The sequence below is a fragment of the Macaca nemestrina genome, chromosome 7 (assembly GCF_043159975.1).
Source record: "Macaca nemestrina isolate mMacNem1 chromosome 7, mMacNem.hap1, whole genome shotgun sequence".
Taxonomy (NCBI): domain Eukaryota; kingdom Metazoa; phylum Chordata; class Mammalia; order Primates; family Cercopithecidae; genus Macaca; species Macaca nemestrina.
The window spans coordinates 100,556,068-100,573,377 of record NC_092131.1 but is presented as its reverse complement, the minus strand read 5'-3'; the positions used below and the strand labels follow the sequence as shown (position 1 = coordinate 100,573,377).

The window sequence follows — 17,310 nt, the reverse complement described above, 5'->3', positions numbered from 1 at the left end:
TCCCATACTCTGCCACCACCTGTTCTAGCATCTGGGAGCACCATACCAGAGCCATTTCTGATGTCATTGTCATGGTGACAGAACTATATCCTTGATCTGTCCCTGAGATCTCCCTCCACCACAGGTCAGGGAGCTTTTCTTTCCGAACACAGAGCATCTGCCTGGGCTCTCTATCCCTGAACAGTTAGCCTGGCTTCCCTCAGTGACCTTGAAAAACTTTGCCAAACTTAGGGGGACTGATCAAGGGATTCTTAGTTACCCTTTATTCCAGGGGTGAAATCTAGATTCCAAGACAGTATTTCTGGCACCTCTCACTCAAGGAAAGAGAAGGAGAATTTAAAAATACAGGTTGGGTTTCTAGAAGAGCATCCTGCTATATGTCAGTTCCTTGTGGGCAAGGAGTACATCTGATTCACATCAGGGTCCCCAGAGCCCATTCAGGCCTGGCCCAGAGTTTCCTTTGGTGAGTGTTTGGAGGATGAATAAAGAGATGGCAGGAAGGCAAGAGGAGTGGCACCAGAGGCCCTTGTCCTAGGTTTTCTGCTCTGGGCCCCAACTGTGGGGAACCCACTGTGCGTTTTATAAGGGAAATGATGGATTCAAAGTGCTGCTCCCCATCTCCCATTCCCCGTCTCTCCTCAGGTCAGACTTGTCCTGGGCCAGGAGGAGCTGAGGCTGCAGACCCCAGTAGAAATGCTGCTGAGCGACTTCGTGCCCCACAGTACAGTGCTGACTGTCTCAGAGGGCTGGGCCACAGTGTCAGTTGATGGGTTTCTCAACGCCTCCTCTGCAGTCCTGGGAGCCCCGTAGAAGTCCCCTGTGGGCTCTTCGTTGGGAGCATTGGGAGCCTTGGCCTGCCCTACCTGAGGGGACCCAGCTATCCCCTGAGAGATTGCCCCTATGCAGCCACCCTCAATGGCTGCAGCCTCCTCCGGCCTCTGACCCCCGAGGTGCGTGAGGGCTGTGCTGAAGAGTTTTCTGCCAGTGAGGATGTGGCACTGGGCTTCTCTGGGCCCCACTCTTTAGCTGCCGTCCCTGCCTGGGGCACTCAGGATGAAGGAACCCTGGAGTTGACACTCACCACACAGAGCCAGCAGGCACCCTTGGCCTTCCAGGCAGGGGACCCGCATGGGGACTTCATCCATGTGGACATATTTGAGGGCCACCTGTGGGCCATGGTCGAGAAGGGCCAGGGTACTGCATTGCTCCTCAGCAGTGTGCCTGTGGCTGACAGGCAGCCCCACAAGGTCAGTGTCCACATCAACATTCACCAGCTGGAAATCTCCATGGACCAGTACCCCACATGTACTTTGAACTGAGGAGTCCTCAGCTACCTGGAGCCACGTGGCAGTCTCCTCCTTTGGGGGCTGGTTGCAGAGGCCTCTTGTCTCCTCCAGGAATACCGCCCAGACCTGACATGAGGAGCCGCCAATGCCTCACTGCTGGGATGGCTGCATGGAAGACCTCAGTGTCGATGGCCAGAGGCGGGGGCTGCGGGAAGCCTTGTTGACGCACAACATGGCGGCTGGCTGAGGGTGGAGGAGGTGGAGGAGTATGAGGACGATGCCTGTGACCGTTATGAAGCTTTCTCCATGCTGGCCCCCAAGACTTGGCTGGCCATGGAGCTAGCTGAGCCATGAGTGCCTGAGCTAGGGCTGCACCCTGTCTGCTAATTTCACCCAGCTGTTGACTATCTGCCCACTGGTGGTGGCTGAGGGTGGCACAGCCTGGCTTGAGTGGCAGCACGTGCAACCCATGCTGGCCCTGATGGAGGCTGAGCTGCACACATCCCAGGTGCTGTTCAGCGTGACCTGAGGGGCATGCTAGGGTGAGGTTGAACTGGACATCCCGGGTGCCCAGGCATGAAAAATGTTCACCCTCCTGGACATGGTGAACCACAAGGCCTGCTTCATCCACGATGGCCCTGAGGACACCTCTGACCAGCTGGTGCTAGAGGTGTCAGTGACGGCTCTGGTGCCATGCCCTCATCCCTACAGAGGGGCCAAAATGACCTTCTGCCCTTCCAGGTTCACCCTGTCAGTGACCCACGAGGCATCATCTTTCCACGTGGCAGCCTCATGGTGTTCCTGGAACACATGCAGAAGCCACTGGGGCCTGAGGTTTTCCAGGCCTATGACCTGGACTCTGCCTGTGAGGGCCTCGCCTTCTAGCTCCTTGGCGCACCCTCTGGCCTCCCCGTGGAGCACTGAGACCGTGGAGCAGCCTGGGGAGCCGGTGACCGAGTTCTCCTGCTGGGAGTTGGAGGCCGGCAGCCTAGTCTATGACCACCACGGTGGCCCTGCACAGCACTTGACTTTCTGGATCAGCGATGGACTGCAGGCCACCCCGCCCTCAGCCACGCTGAAGGTGGTGGCTGTCCAGCTGTTCATACAGATCCACTACAGCACAGGACTGTGCCTGGCCCAGGGCTCTGCCATGCCCATCTTGCCCACCAACCTGTCGGTGGAGACCAGCGCCGTGTGGCGGGATGTGAGCGTGCTGTTCCGCATTGCGGGAGCCCTGCAGTTCAGGGAGCTGCAGAAGCAGGGGGCTAGTGGGGTGGAGGGTGCTGAGTGGTGGGCCACACAGGCATTCCACCAGCCGGACGTGGAGTAGGGCCACGTGAGGTAGCTGAGCACCGACCCACAGCACCACATCAAGGACACCGTGGGGAGCCTGGATCTGGAGGTGCAGGTGGGCTGGGAAATCCTGAGCAATCTGTCCTTCCCAGTGACCATCCAGAGAGCCACAGTGTGGATGCTACAGCTGGAGCCACTGCACACTCAGGACACCCAGCAGGACACCCTCATCACAGCCCACCTGGAGGCCACTCTGGAGGAGGCAGGCCCAAGCCCTCCAACCTTCCACTATGAGGTGGTTCAGGCTCCCAGGAAAGGCAGCCTTCAACTACAGGGCACGAGGCTGTCAGGCGGCCAGGGCTTCACCCAGGATGATGTACAGGCTGGCCAGGTGACCTGTGGGGCCACGGCACGCACCTCAGTGGCAGTGGAGGACACCTTCTGTTTCTGTGTCACAGCTCCACCATATTTCTCCCTGCTCTGTACCTTCTCCATCCATACTGGCGGTGACCCAGACATGCCTGTCCTCACCAATGTCCTCGTGGTGCCTGAGGATGATGAGGGTGTCCTCTCTACTGACCAGCTCTTCCAGAGTCTCAACAGTGCCGGTTACCTCTATGAGGTCATGGAGCGGCCCCCGCCATGGGAGGTTGACTTGGCATGGGACACAGGACAAGACCACTGTGGTGACATCCTTCACCAATGGAGACCTGTTGTGTGGCCGGCTGGTCTACCAGCATGATGATTCTGAGGTCACAGAAGGTGATACCCCATTTGTTGCTACCCGCCAGGATGAGAGCAGTGGTGACATGGCCTGGGAGGAGGTACGGGGTGTCTTCCAAGTGGCCATCCAGCCCGTGAATGACCACGCCCCTATGCAGATCATCAGCCACGTCTTCCGTGTGGCCCGGGGTAGGTGGCGGCTGCTGACTATAGTCGACGTGGCCTTCAGCAGTGCTGATTCGGGCTTTGCTGATGCCCAGCTGGTGCTGACCCGCAAGGACCTCCTCTTTGGCAGTATCATGGCTGTGGATGAGCCCATGCAGCCCATCTACTGCTTCATCCGTGAGGGACCTCAGGAAGAGGTGAGTCCTGTTTGCACACTGGGGCTGACCACGCTGGATCCAGCTGCAGGCGTCTGATGGGCAGCACCAGGCCACCACTCTGCTGGAGGTGCAGGCCTTGGAGCCCTACCTCTCTGTGGCCAGTGGTTCCGGCCTCATGATCCCTCAAGGAGGCCAGGGTACCATCAACACGGCCGAGCTCCACCTGGACACCAACCTTGACATCCACAGTGGGGATGAGATCCACTACCACGTCACAGAGTGTCCTCGCTAGGGACAATTGCTCCGGGCCACTCAGCCAGCCACAGTCGTCTCCCAGCAGTACTTGCTGCATGGGGCCATTCTCTACAGCCACAATCTCCCAGCAGTACTTGCTGCATGGGGCCATTCTCTACGGCCATTCTCTACGGCTCAGACCCTGCAACACCCTGGCCTTCTCAATGGAAGCAGGGCCAGTGCACACAGATGCCACACTACAAGTGACTGTTGCCCTAGAGGGCCCACTAGCCCCACTGAAGCTGGCCCGGCACAAGAAGATCTACATCTTCCAGGGAGAGGCAGCTGAGATCAGAAGAGACCAGCTGGAGGTGAGGAGCTGGAGGTGGTGAGCGGGGTAGTGGACCAGGTAGAGGGCCTCCCGTCCAGCCTCCATGCCAGGTACACATGTGACTTGGGCTGTGGCTGTGGTGGTCCCAGATTGTGTGTGTGCACATGTCTCAGATGTGCTCCTGTATATGTTGTGTTCCCAAGAGTTTTTGGGGAGCCTGCTGTACACCCATCCTCCTGGGAGTTGTGTGTGCCTCTAGAGGTCGTGTCCACTCATGTCCATGGCGTGGCTGAGCATGCAGATTCCTGGACCCCACTCAGCCCTACAGAATCTCTGAAGTGAAGCCCAAGAATCTGCATTGCAGTCAGTTCCCTGGGAGGGCATCACGGGTCCTGAACTTTGGGGATAGCTGGCCGTGGAGACAGGCCACTGCGCCTCAGACCCCCATGTATCCCGCTCTCTTCTCGGAGCCCAGACCAGGACTAGGAGGGTCTGTCAAGGGCTTCTGCCCACCCAGGAACCCCACAGAGCAGCCAAGGGCCCTGCAGCGAGCTCACTGACATGCCCTGTGACCTCAGGCCAGTTCTTGCCCGCTCTTGGCCTTACTCTCCTACACTGCTCATTTCGGGGACCCTTCTGCAGATCTGGCATCAGGAAGGCCTCATGGGAGGAGGCAGTGTTTGGGCCGGGCTCTGAAGAGCACAGGCCATTGGGAGCAGAGAATGGGGAGTGGTATTCCAGGCAAAAGGAACATTCCGGGCAAAGGCACAGAACAGGAATGTGAGTTTGGGGGTGGTTTAGCCTCTTGTGGATGGCCCATCAGGTGAGGGAGCCCGTGTGGCCTTTGGGGCATGAGCTCTGTAGGGCCTGTGTTGGGGGCGCCTGTGCCTCTAGGAGGGGTGGGGTGGGGCGGGGCAGGGCATGCTCTGATGGTCCTGGGTGGTAATAGCAGGGGTTGGGGAAGACACTGCCAGCAAACCAGCCACAGGCCTGAACAGATCCTGAGCAGGGGGGCCTGTGTGTGTGCGTGTGCACACATGCATGTGGATATGTGTGACTGAATCAGTGTCTGATGAACTCGTGTGTCTGTCACTGAGTCTGGGGACGTGTGATTACGCACCTCCCCAAGGGAGTGCATCTCAAGCTGTGTGACCAACCCCCTGTAACCGTGTGTGGCGTGGGTATAACATGTGTCCAGCAGCCGGGGCAACCCAGTGAAACCCCGTCTCTACAAAAAAACTTTTTTAAATTTAGCCGGGCATGGTGGCTCATGCCTGTGGTCCCAGCTACTTGGGAGGCTGAGGTGGGAGCCCTTGAACCTAGGAGGTTGAGGCTGCAGGGAGCTGTGATTGCACCACTGCACTCCAGCCTGGGTGACAGAGTGAGACCCTGTCTTAAAAAACAAAAAATGTGAACAGCTGCATGTCTGGCTGCTGTGTGTGTGAACCCACGTGTATGTTTGTGTGACTAAATGAGCAGTGGTATCTGGTGAGCAAGATCAAGCCTGTTCTGGCTGCCTAGGGCCACAGTGGGCCCCTCTGAGACCCATCTGTGTTCCCTTGTTGGTCCTCATGACCTCTGTTAACCAGGCAGCCCAGGAGGCAGCCCAGAAGGCAGACATCGTTTTCTCAGTGAAGAGCCCACTGAGTGCCAGCTACCTGGTGATGGTTTTGCCTGGCGCCTTGGCAGATGAGCCACCCAGCCTGGACCCCATGCAGAGCTTCTCCCAAGAGGTGGTGGACGCAGGCAGGATCCTGTACCTGCACTTCTGCCCTGAGGCCTGGAGCGATGCCTTCTTGCTGGTTGTGGCCTCAGCCTGGGTGCTCCCCTTGAGGACGTATCGTAGAGCTGGAGGTGCTGCCCACTGTCATCCCCACCGGGAGTGCAAAACTTCAGCGTCCCTGAGGGTGGCAGCCACACCTTGGTCCCTCCACTGCTCTGCGTCACCGGGCCCTACTTCCCCACTCTCCCGGGCCCTGGCCTGCAGGTTCTGGAGCCATCCTGGCACGGAGCCCTGCAGAAGGAAGATGGGCCTCATGCCAAGACCCTCAGCGCCTTCTGCTGGAGAGAGGTATGGCTGTGAGAGGCCCAGGGGCTGCAGCCCAGCTCTGGGGGTAGAGTGGAGGGAGCTCCAGGGACTCCCAGTCCGGGGGGTTATACACAGAGAGGAGACAGGGAGTCACATTTCAGAAGCACCTATGCTTTCACTACTGTATCTCAGGCCAGCGCTTTGGGTGGCTGAGGTGGGCGGATCATGAGGTCAGGAGATCAAGACCATCCTGGCTATCATGATGAAACCCTGTCTCTACTAAAAATACAAAAAATTACAGGGTGTGGTGGCACGCGCCTGTAGTCCCAGCTACTCAGGAGGCTGAGGCAGGAGAATCGCTTGAACCTGGGAGACAGAGGTTGCAGTGAGCCAAAATCGCACCACTATACTCCAGCCTGGGCAACAGAGCGAGACTCTGTCTCAAAAATAAAATAAAATGAAATAAATACTGTATCTCCTTTCTTCCCCACAACTCCTCTGGGAGCCAGAGCTTATGATCCCCGTTTTCCACCAATGGAAGCTGAAGCCCTGAAAGTCAGTCTCCTCCTGCACCCAAAGGCAGGGCATGAAGGGTGCTGCTGGGTCCTGACTGCCAGCCCTGGGCCTGCCCCTCGGTGGAAGAGCAGCTGATCTGCTGTGTGCACGAGGGGAGCGAGACACTGACAGACAGTTTTGTCCTGATGGCTAATGTCTCGGAGATGGACCGCCAGAGCCATCCTGTGGCCTTCACTGTCACCATCCTGCCTAGAGGCCAGCGTCCCCTACTTCCTACTGCAGATCTCCCCCATTCTGAGCCTCAGTATCCTCCTCTGCAAAATGTGGCCACTACCGTGTGCCTCACGCAGTTGGAAGGAGAGATGTGAGATTGTGCTGAAATAGAACACTGGTGGGAGGTTTTGTTACTGGACGTTTGCAATACTGTAGGCGGACTTCTGAGCAGCGACGGGTGGCTCTGCTGTTCCTTTTCCTGTGGCTTAGGACCAGAACACCTGACAGAATCACTTACAAGCCCTTAAGGGCAGACGTCAGGGTGGGACCATTAAGCTTCCCACCTTCACCCCAGCACGTGAAGGCCACGGCTTGGCTCCCCAAACTCCTGCCCTTGTGCCACAGCAGAGCAGGGCCCCCATTTGGCAGAGGTGGAAGTTGAGGCCCAGACATGGGATGGGACTTCTCCATGGTTGCAGAAGTAGTTCTGGTGGAACAGAAAGGGCACGGCTTTACTAAGCCCACATGGCAGGGCTTTGAACGCCAGCTTCTGGGGTGCGTCCTCCCCAGTCAGCAGGAGTCACTGAAGGTTCCACAAGAGGGCTGACTTGGGCCGTCTCTGACATGAGACACCGCGGGGGGCTTTGGTGGTCTAGGATGTGCCTGTAGGGGGTGGCCTCGTGGTGTGGAGGCCACAGAAGAGTGGTACACAGCGTTGTGGAACCACAGGGCGGGATGGCTGTGTGGCAGTGTGGCCACCAGGTGGGACCATCCCCCTGTGTTTGCTCCGGGAGCCCAGAGATGGGGCCCTGCCCCCGACACTATGGCCCCTCCTGCCAAGGCTTGGCCTCAGGGCTCCCTGGGGCCAGGGGAGGAAGCCCAGGAATGGCAGAGGGCTGTTTTCCGGGCATGTGAGTCCCCCTGTAGCACTGCCCGCAAGTAATTGACCCAGCAAGACTGGTACCAGGACCTCAGGAACAGGCGCCTGCTCTGCTTGCAAGTGGGAGGCCTGGAAAGGGGTCCCCTTTGCCCAACACGAGGAGGGCCCGTAACTGCTCTGGAAGCCCCTGGGCCCATCCCAGCACTGTTTCTGTGCTGCAGGACGGTACCAACCATCAGGCCCCAACTCTCCGTGCCTCCCACCCCTCCGTCAGCTGGAAGGAGGGCCCATTTCTAAATCACCATTCCCACCTATGCCCAGCCCCTTCCAGGCACACATGGAGGGTCTGAAAGGAGACCCCTGTCCCACGAATGAGACAGATTAAGGAGCACTGTTGGTCAGCGTTGGGGGTTTCTGGGGGTGAGAACTTGCTGAGGGTAAGAACTGGGGCCTTCCTGGGTAGGGGACACAAGCTAGTCTTGAGGGACACACAGGACTAGGGCAGATGAAGAGCAGGGAGGCTGGCCCTGGAGGGTGGCCTTCCCTGGGGTGACAGGGAAGGTGAATGCGGGGAGGTCCTTTTGTGCAGGGGAGCCAGAGCAGAGCCAAACTCGATGCCACTTGAGGACCTGAGCTGCAGGGCAGCCTAGGGCCGGGGAGGAAGGGGTGGGTGAGCGTGGCAGGGCAGAACCTTCACAGGCCTGTGTCCCCAGATGTGGGAGGAGGCCACTGTGCCCATCCCAACAGAGGCTCTGAGGAGCATGGATGGTTACTCTGGGCCCAAGGACCTGGTCTGGACCATTGAGCAGCCCAGCAATGGGCGGGTAGTGCTGTGGGCGGTGCCAGGCACCGAGGTGTGCAGCTTCACGCAGGCCCAGCTGGACGGCAGGCTTGTGCTGTTCTCACACAGAGGTGGGTGCTGAGGGCCAAGCCCCGGGTTCCTGCTGCCCACAGGAGCACCCCGAGTTGGGGAGCCAGCTCAGGTCAGTCAGACGCAATGCCCCTGTCGCCAGAAGCCCTGGACGGAGGCATCCACTTTGGCCTCTCTGACGGTGAGCACACTTCCTCTAGACACTTCTGAGTGACGGCCCAGAAGCAAGTGCTCCTCTCGCTGGAGGGCAGCCGGACGCTGTCTGTCTTGGTTGGTGTGCTGATTGTGGGCATTCCTGGGTGCTGGGGGCTAGGGCAGAGCTGAGAGTGGGATGCCAGGGTCACGCTGCCTCTCTGCAGCCACAGGCCTGGGCCTGGATCACAAAGGCTGATGGCCCCTTTTGCCTCTGGCAGGGTCCGTCCAGCCACTCAGCAGCCAGAGCCTCAGAGCCAGCTCCAGTGCAGGCACCAACCTCCAGCTTCTGCTCTTACTGTGTGGTGCGGGGCCCCCAGCTAGGTCGGCTCTTCCATGCCCAGCATGACAGCACAGGGGAGGACCTGGTGAACTTCACTCAGCCAGAGGTAAGGGCCCCACTCTGCAGCCACCGCTCAGATGCCCCCAGCCTCAGGTGGCCGCTGTGCCATGGACGTCATGTGGACATGGGCACCAGCTCCAGCATCACTGTCAGCAGACACTGCCAGGCCTACCATGGTCCAGGCCCTGGTGTCCTGCCCTACAGGAGCTATCTGGCTGGCAGGGCAAGTTCATCTTCCCAGAATGAGGGAGAAGGATGTGGGAAGTTGGGGATACAGGGCCCTAGAGCAGGGCTGGGGTCTTGGGGTGTGGCTTCCAAAAGGAAGCTACAGCTGGACCCGAGGGTCTGGAGAGGGAGCACCATGTAGGGGTACTAGTGGCACCCCAGTAGCTGGTGAGCAGCAGTGCCTGGTGGAGGAGGGGGTTGAAGGTGAAGCAGCTGCTGGGCCTGTGGGCAGAGGTGTGAGCCTGGGATTCAGATCAGGTGCCAGCCAGAGGCAGAGTGGATCCTAGGAGCAGATGAGCTGATGAAAGGCAACTGAGTCGGCCAAGAGGATGAAGCTGCCATTCATCCATCCTGGTGGCTTCAGAGAACTGGAGCTCTCAGCCATGGATAGCAGCAGACTCTGTGTAGTAGCTGTGCCATGGGGGCCAGCCCAGTCATCGTTTAAATGAACACCTCTCCCCAAAGGCAGAACAGGAGTAGTTCCATAGCAAGGCAGAGCAGGGCAGACTCTTTTGTAGGCCGTCCTGGGCCTACAGTTATCACACCTGGTGCTCCCACCAGGAGACTGTGTGGGCATCTGAACCCAGCACATGATCACAGTGAGTTCTGGATAGGGAACAGTCTTGTGGGGTGCAGAGCTGACTCTGTCACTCAGAAGCCATGGCATGCGGTACTGCTCCAAGTACCTCCAGAGGGGCCCCCCTGCCAGCCCTTGAAAATGGCAGAGCCCACCCCTAGCCCCCTTTCTAAGCTCCCTTGCTTGGGCAAGGACCTCCTGAGCCTGGCATTCTCCCTCCTGAGAGGTGCAGATGGTATCCAGCAAGTGCAAAGCTGAGGTTTCTTGGGTCTCTCACATCAGCACCTCTGAGGCCTGGGTTCTGTATTTCCCTGGAGCCCCACTCCTGCTATGGTCCCCTCCCCACAATGAGAGATTCATTGGGCTGCTGTCTACAGCTGCTGCTTAGCAGTCGTTGGGAGCCTTTGTCAGGAATGCCCAGGAATGAGGAAGGGACGGGACCAGACCATCAGCAACCGTCTTGCACTCTATAGTCTCATGTTACTCAGAGCTTCCCCGTTCTCCAGCAATATGAAGGACCAGATTGAATGGGCACCAGGGGGCCAGGCTGGCAGTGTCACCCAGGAAAGCCTGGAAGAGGCTACATGGGCTACCTGGCCCACTCGGGGAGGAGGCCAGGACTGAGTCTTGTTTTAACAGCAGCCCTGTGCCACAACACTGAACTGGGCAGGGAAAGGGTCAGGTGTCCCCACTTTTCAGATAAGGAAACTAAAGCTCATGGAGGGCAGGTAACTGTATTCAGAGCACATGGTGAGTAAGAGACACAACTTCTGCCTGCAAGTCTAGGATTTCCTTCACCAGAGGACACTGCTTGCTCCCCAGAGCTCAGGACCCTGTGTTTTGTTTCACTCCCACCCACAGAGCTCCCGTATCCAGGCATCAGCTCCAACTCCCACTCCTGGAGGCGGAGGTGGGAGGATCACTTGAGCCCAGGAGTTCCATACCATCCTCGGCAACATAGTGAGACCTTGTCTCTACACAAAAATTTTAAAAATAGCTGGGCTTGGTGGTGGCACGTGACTGTAGTCCGAGCTACTCGAGAGGCTGACATGGGAGGATCACTTTGATCCCAGGAGGTTGAGGCTGCAGTGAGCAGTGATCACTGTACTCCAGCCTGGTGACAGAGCGAGACCCTATCACCACCCCCACCCCGGCCAAACAAAACAACAACTGAATAGACAAGTATCCTATTGGCATGATAGGTCCTGAGTCCCCTCCCAGATCAGTAACGTGGGACAGGTGTCTTTTCCTCTGGACTTCGGTGTCCCCATCTGAGTGAGAAAAGGCAGTGGGGAGGTGGATCTTCCAGTTGAAGCGGTGTAGAAGCCAGTGTGAAAAGCCATACTACAAGGGGCTCCAAGTCCAGCGCACCGTCCCAGCAGGGCCCAGCACGGCAGCCAGTGCCGCACAGGCATCAGGTCCCGACCTTCTTCACCGATTGCCCACTCTCAGACCACGGAGTTCATATTGGAGCTGCTGGCCAGTCTGTACTCATGTGGGGCCCAGAACACACTGGTGGAGCAGTTGGCAGAAGAGGCACAGCGGCGCGACGAGATGCTGCGCATGCACCACATGCTGAAGGAGGTACTCACCATCATCAGGGACATCAACACGACCACCGTCAGCCTGCCCCTAAGCCTGCATGTGGACGACTCCTGGCTGCAGGTGCAGAGCCTCCCCGACGAACGCAGAGACCAGGGCCGGCCCCACGGTCCCAAAGTCCCCCAGCCTGGGCCGCCCAGAGGAGTGCCAAGGGGGCAGTGGCGTGGTCCCTCACCAGGGTGGCTGCTACCTGGAGTGAGGGGCGGAGCTTGCCGAGGAGCACTGGCTGCGGGGCGGGGTGGAGCTGGGCTGTTGGTGCTGCTGGGGCGGGGCTTAAACTCTGGCGACCACATCAGAGCGTGGCAGGGAGGAGCTTCCCTGCATGGGCGTGGCCGGCACTGGGCTGGGGCGGCGCCTCAGGGGGCGGAACCGCCTATGTCTCCTGTCCCTGTGCCTTGCTGCCTGTCGCCTTGCAGGTCGCCCAAGTCCAGCCCCGGGATGCCCAGCCCCCGCCATGTCCCCAGCCCAGCCTGGGTTGCGGGCCCGGCTTCTGGGCTTCCTGCTGCTGGGTGCGCCCTTGGGGAAGTGCCACCCCGTATCCTCCAGACCAGAGGCTTCCCCTGATCCCTTCCGCCCTACTCGCCAGGTGCTCTCATGCCCCACTAGGGATCACCAAGTAAGTAGGAGCTGAAAGCAGCCAAAGAGGCCGCTGGAGGGGTGTGGCCGGGAAGGAAATGGGACTGGATTCCAGATCATCGGACCTGGCGGCAAGAACTGGCCGTCTCCATCCAAGAAACTGGGACCGTGGCTGCCGAGTCACGTATGGCCGAGGGCTGGCGGAGCCTGTCCCCCAGGGAGGGCTGAGTCCTGGAGGTAGTCGTTTTTGCGGAAAGGGCTGTGGGGCTCCTCCCACCTGCCCCCTTCTTTCCAGCACTTAGGTGGCACTTCCCTCTATTTTCACTCTTGGCGGCTGCCCCCACGTTGCATCCCTCATCCTTTCTTCTCGCCCTCCTCCATTCTCCATTCTGTGCAACTCCTCCCTGGGAAACCTAGCTCAGGTCTGAGAGTCTGAACCCCGAGATGCTCTGGGTGTGTAGATTTCCTTCTGCTACCCTGATGTCCCCACATCCAAGTCCTGACTCCTTTGAGCCATCCCTGGGGGTATCGGGCCACTTGACCACGGGAGCAGAGGCCAGGCTGTGACTGTGTGACCAACAAGATGTGTGATGTGATGTGTGTACGGGTGAGCACACGAGTGTGAGAGTGTAAGAGTGGCACCCAGGCCTGAGCTAGGACAGAAGCAACTGGGGAAGGAGCCCAGGGGCCACAGGCAGTCTGATTTTTTCTCCGCATCTCCCCCCACCCCCTGACCCTGTCCAAACTAATGGGGTAGTGGCAGCTGCAGGGGCAGGGATGGGAGTGACTGAGTCCTACTTCACTCCCAAAGATTTCTAAGGAAGAGCGTTCTACTGCAGCCTTTGGCTTGGCCTTGTTGACCCATGACCCTCTTTCAAGGACATTCACTCTGATTTCCAGTGTGCCCTGTTTCCACTGGCCATGTTCTCTAAGGTAGAACAATAGCATCTGTTTTTGTGTCCAAATGGCTGGAGAGTGGGGCTGTGGGTCCAGCGCCCATATACAAAAGCAAAGTAGGGATTGGGGCTTGCCCTATGACGTGCTGTTGACCAAGTTACATGGATAAAGGCAAGCAGCAGAGTACTGGGCAAGAACACTGGACTGGGAGTCCAGAGATGCTTCACCCTGGGGCTTTAGGCAAGTCCCTTTCCCTCCCAGAGCCTCAGTATCCTTTCTATCAAATGATGATGTTACCGCCTGGGAAAGGCTGTCACCATCCCGCCCTGTCCCTCTCACCCCTCATCCCTCACCCCTCATCCCTGCGCGCCCCGTGCACACCCATTTCGGCTGGTGCAACGAGACCAGAGCATGTGCGCGCTTCCGGCTGCCCCCTCCTTTCCTTGACCCAGCACTGCTGGACCCATGTGGTCCGTTCCTCACTCATGGACTGGAGGCTCTGGGCAGCACAACCACCAACTCCGGTGTGTGTTGAGGGGGGGCGGGGCACAAAACCAACTCGTGTGTGTGTGTGTGTGTGTGTGTGTGTGTGTGTGTGTGTGTGTGTCTGTCTCCCAAGGGAACAGCAGTGCTGAGTTTGGCTTGAGTATTAACTCATGGACTGTCAGCAAAGAACAGTCACCAAAAGACTATGGGCTGTTTTGTCTTTCTCAGTGACATCATGTTGCTCACCTTTTATGTTTTTCAGAGTTCATTAGTTTTTGTTTGTTCTCCGTTAATATCCAGCTCAATAGATTGTGTAAGTAGAATACCCCTAACTGAAAGTCACCTACATAAAATATAGTGAAAAATATGTCACCCACTTAAACTATAGTTGAAAACATGTACTCATGAGTTTTGTGTAGCCAACACTGGATACTGGGTAAGGGCACAGGATCCCAGGGCTAGACTGCCTGGGTTCAAGTTCTGATTTAGCCACTTGCTGGCTGTGAAATACTTGACAGCTTTAAGCCTCAATTTGTTAATTTTTTTTTTTTTTAACTTAATCCCAAATGTGATAGTCTGTTTCTTGATCTGAAAAACAGAAATTATTCAATGAGAGTCTATGTAAAAACTTTAGTTTTTACAGCCACTATCTGGCTCAGGAAAGTCCTCAGCTTTAGGGGTTAAAGTTTTAAAGGCCACTTTAAAGTGTTTCAAGCCACTGCCTGGCTCAGGAAAGCCCTCAGCTTTAGCCATTATTAGCACATTATTGTTGTGCTGGCTACACATGCATTAATGAGGCAGGAAAATGCTCAAGGATAACAACTAAGCATCCAGATTATCTCATCAGACCGAGACAGATACATATACATGCATGCTCATGTTTTAGCTCAGAGCCATTTGTCTAAAAGGCTGTTGAACTCAGAGGCCCAGGCAGTATCTACTTTACTTTGTAGTGGAACCATCAGTTTTGTTAATCAATGAAATTGACATAACGCTCTTTTTTTCTTTTTTTCTTTTAAGTACCAACCATGTGCCTAGAGTTAACTGTGTCAAGAAGAGCATGCTTCAGGTGGCTGGAGTGAGCAGTTCAACTTGTGGAGGAATGAGAAATGATAGTGTTGAGACAAGAAACACAAAACCCAGGGTAAGGTAGGAATCACTGAAAGTCAGGCAAAGGAACTGGCATCCAGAAATGAGTCAGGCTTTGCCAACCTCTGGCCCTACATGTGGCCCTTTGGAGAGGAAAAAATTAAGTCAGACCCGAGGGCGCAGATTGTAAGGAAATGCCGGCAGCTCTAGGCTGTCTGTGAGAGTCCAGATTTGCTGCTTCATCCTGGGGCTTTAGGCAAGTCCCTTTTCCTCCCAGAGCTTCAGTATCCCTTCTATCAAATGATGATGTTCTGCCTTTCTCCTAGGATGGCTGTGATCCCGGGAGGCAGTGGCCATAGGGATGCTATGTTAACTGCAGATGCAGCCATAGGAGCCCTTTGCTAACTGCCAACGTGAGTTCAGACTCTTCAAGCTATTTGGCACCCAGGTGTGTGGTGAGGTGTGACATGTGGGATGTAAGGTTTGATGCCTGCTCCGACTCCGGTCTTGCTAACACACGCTAAACATTTGACAAATCCTGACCCTACCTTGGGGAAAAGGGCAGTCTGGGAGAGCTTCTTCAAGGCAGGTTGGCTTCAATGCAATCCGGGGCATGACTGAAATAGGCTTACGTGGTGAGGAATTGGAGGATAACTGGGTAAAGAGCTGCCATGGGCAGAGGTGTAGTGTGGGTCACATCGAGGATAGCCCCCGGCCAAAGCAGGGAACACAGACAGAATGAGGAAGAGCTCTGTGGGGAAGGTGGGGCATACGGTGGAGAACCTTCAAAGTCTGAAGAGTATGACTTGTTGGGGTTCAATGCTGTAGGCAGTAGGGAGCCATGGAAGGCTCTTAGGTGGAGAAATGACAGCTGGACATTAGTGGGCAAGCCCCGTCTCCATGAGCAGCATGGGTGGTCCTCTGAGCACACCAGGCACGAGTGTGCAGGGAGCTGGTGCAAATGCCTCTGTGTGTGGGCGAGCATCTGTGTTGTGACTCTGCCCACACATGTGCTTCAGTGTGCCGACTGGCTGCATGTCCCAGATCCATGTGGCATATCCCGGCCAATGAGGGTGCTGGGCGGGGAAGGCGGCGTATGCGTGTTGTTTGTGGGCGTGTGTGTTAGCGTGTGCATGCAGGCCGTGGGGCCTTACAGTATGTGTGTGCACACTCCGGTGTGTGCGTGTGTGTCCCCCACCCTCAGGCCTGCCCCACCCATGCGTGTGACCTGCCATGTGATTTGATGCTGTCTTTCAGAATCACTATCGGTGTTCCCTGAGGAGCGTCAGCCATGGTAGGTACATGCTTTGCTGCCTGCTGCATGAAAGGTCTGCCCGCCCCGCTGCCCCAGCTCCACACGGGGGGCACACCTGGGACCTCAGAACCAGGCTCCCTGCCCCTCCCTTCTGGAGCTGCAGACTTGCTCTTTCCTCTTTCTGTCCTTGTGCTGCTGGTTGTCTCACTTCCCTCCCTGCGAGTCATGGGACTCAGTGCCACTGCTCAAGGCCTCCATGGCTGAGCCTGGGAGCTCTTAGAATAGGCTCCATGGCCAAGCTGGTAGATGTGGAACCATCAGAGAGGACACAGAGCTCATGGTTTATGGTGTAGGGGCTGGGAGCTTGGAGCGGGTTGTGTGTAGGGCTGGACTCTGAGGCGGTCAGAGGCCTAGGAACATCATCCTGGGCACGCTGTACCTGTCATGCAATCTGAGGCATGCTGCCAGGGCAGGTATCCAGCTCCCAGCCTGGGAGTGCCGAGAGCCAAATCCACTGCAGATTCAGGGTGATAGTTAGGGTCCCACGTCCTCCAACTGTCAGCAATCCAGTGGTGATCTAGGATAAAAGCCTGAGAGTCCTATATACACAGTCGCCCCACAACACACTTCACAGACCAGGCAGGGACACACAACCCCCTTCCCTCCCTCCCAGGTACCATCATAGCTGCTAGTGTGGACTGAAGACAGGGCCTGTGGCCCCCGCTGAAGCACTACCGCCGACCAGCCACTGGGCTCACTCACCTTGGCCTGTTGCTCCTAGGGGTCGCCTGTGCTATTCAGCCAAGGAGACCACAGTGCCTGCTGGCCCAGCCGAGCTCCGCCTAGCGAGCCCACCTGCCTGTCCTGCCACGGACTCTCCCTCTTCTGCTTTTCCCATCATACAGGGCCCAGCCTCACCTATGCAACCTGCAGCCCCCTGCCTACCTTTTGGACTTATAACTGTATGGCCAGTGGCATCAGGCTACCTGCCCTCCCAGCGTTCCCCAGGGTCCTTCAGAGGACCCTGAGCTTTCTGCCCACCCAGAGGGGCCTCTGGTGCTCACTCCAGCCAGCCATCCCCTTATAGCTTCAATATTTTGTTTCAAGCAGTGTTTCTTCTCTATGAGGAGTGGTGGCTGTTGAGTGGCGCTCCCCAAGCAAGAGGTGGCCCTGGGCCAGTGGGTTGGAAGACAGGGTGACCAGAGAATAGGGAAGTCCTGGGGGCTGGCATTGGTCTGAACTGTGGGTGGACTGCCTGGGTGCCATGAGAGAGGTCAGCGTGTGTGGGGTGGGGAGGGCCGCCACAGCCCCCGGGCACTACCTATGAAGCTCTGGCTTCTCCCTCCATCTTCCTCACCTTTCCCTTCCA

At 57.3% G+C, this 17,310-nt stretch overlaps 1 pseudogene; it reads left to right on the top strand.

The window, feature by feature from the left end:
• LOC105488279 (chondroitin sulfate proteoglycan 4-like) overlaps positions 1-17,310 on the top strand; it is a 60,851-nt pseudogene that overhangs the window by 36,159 nt on the left and 7,382 nt on the right.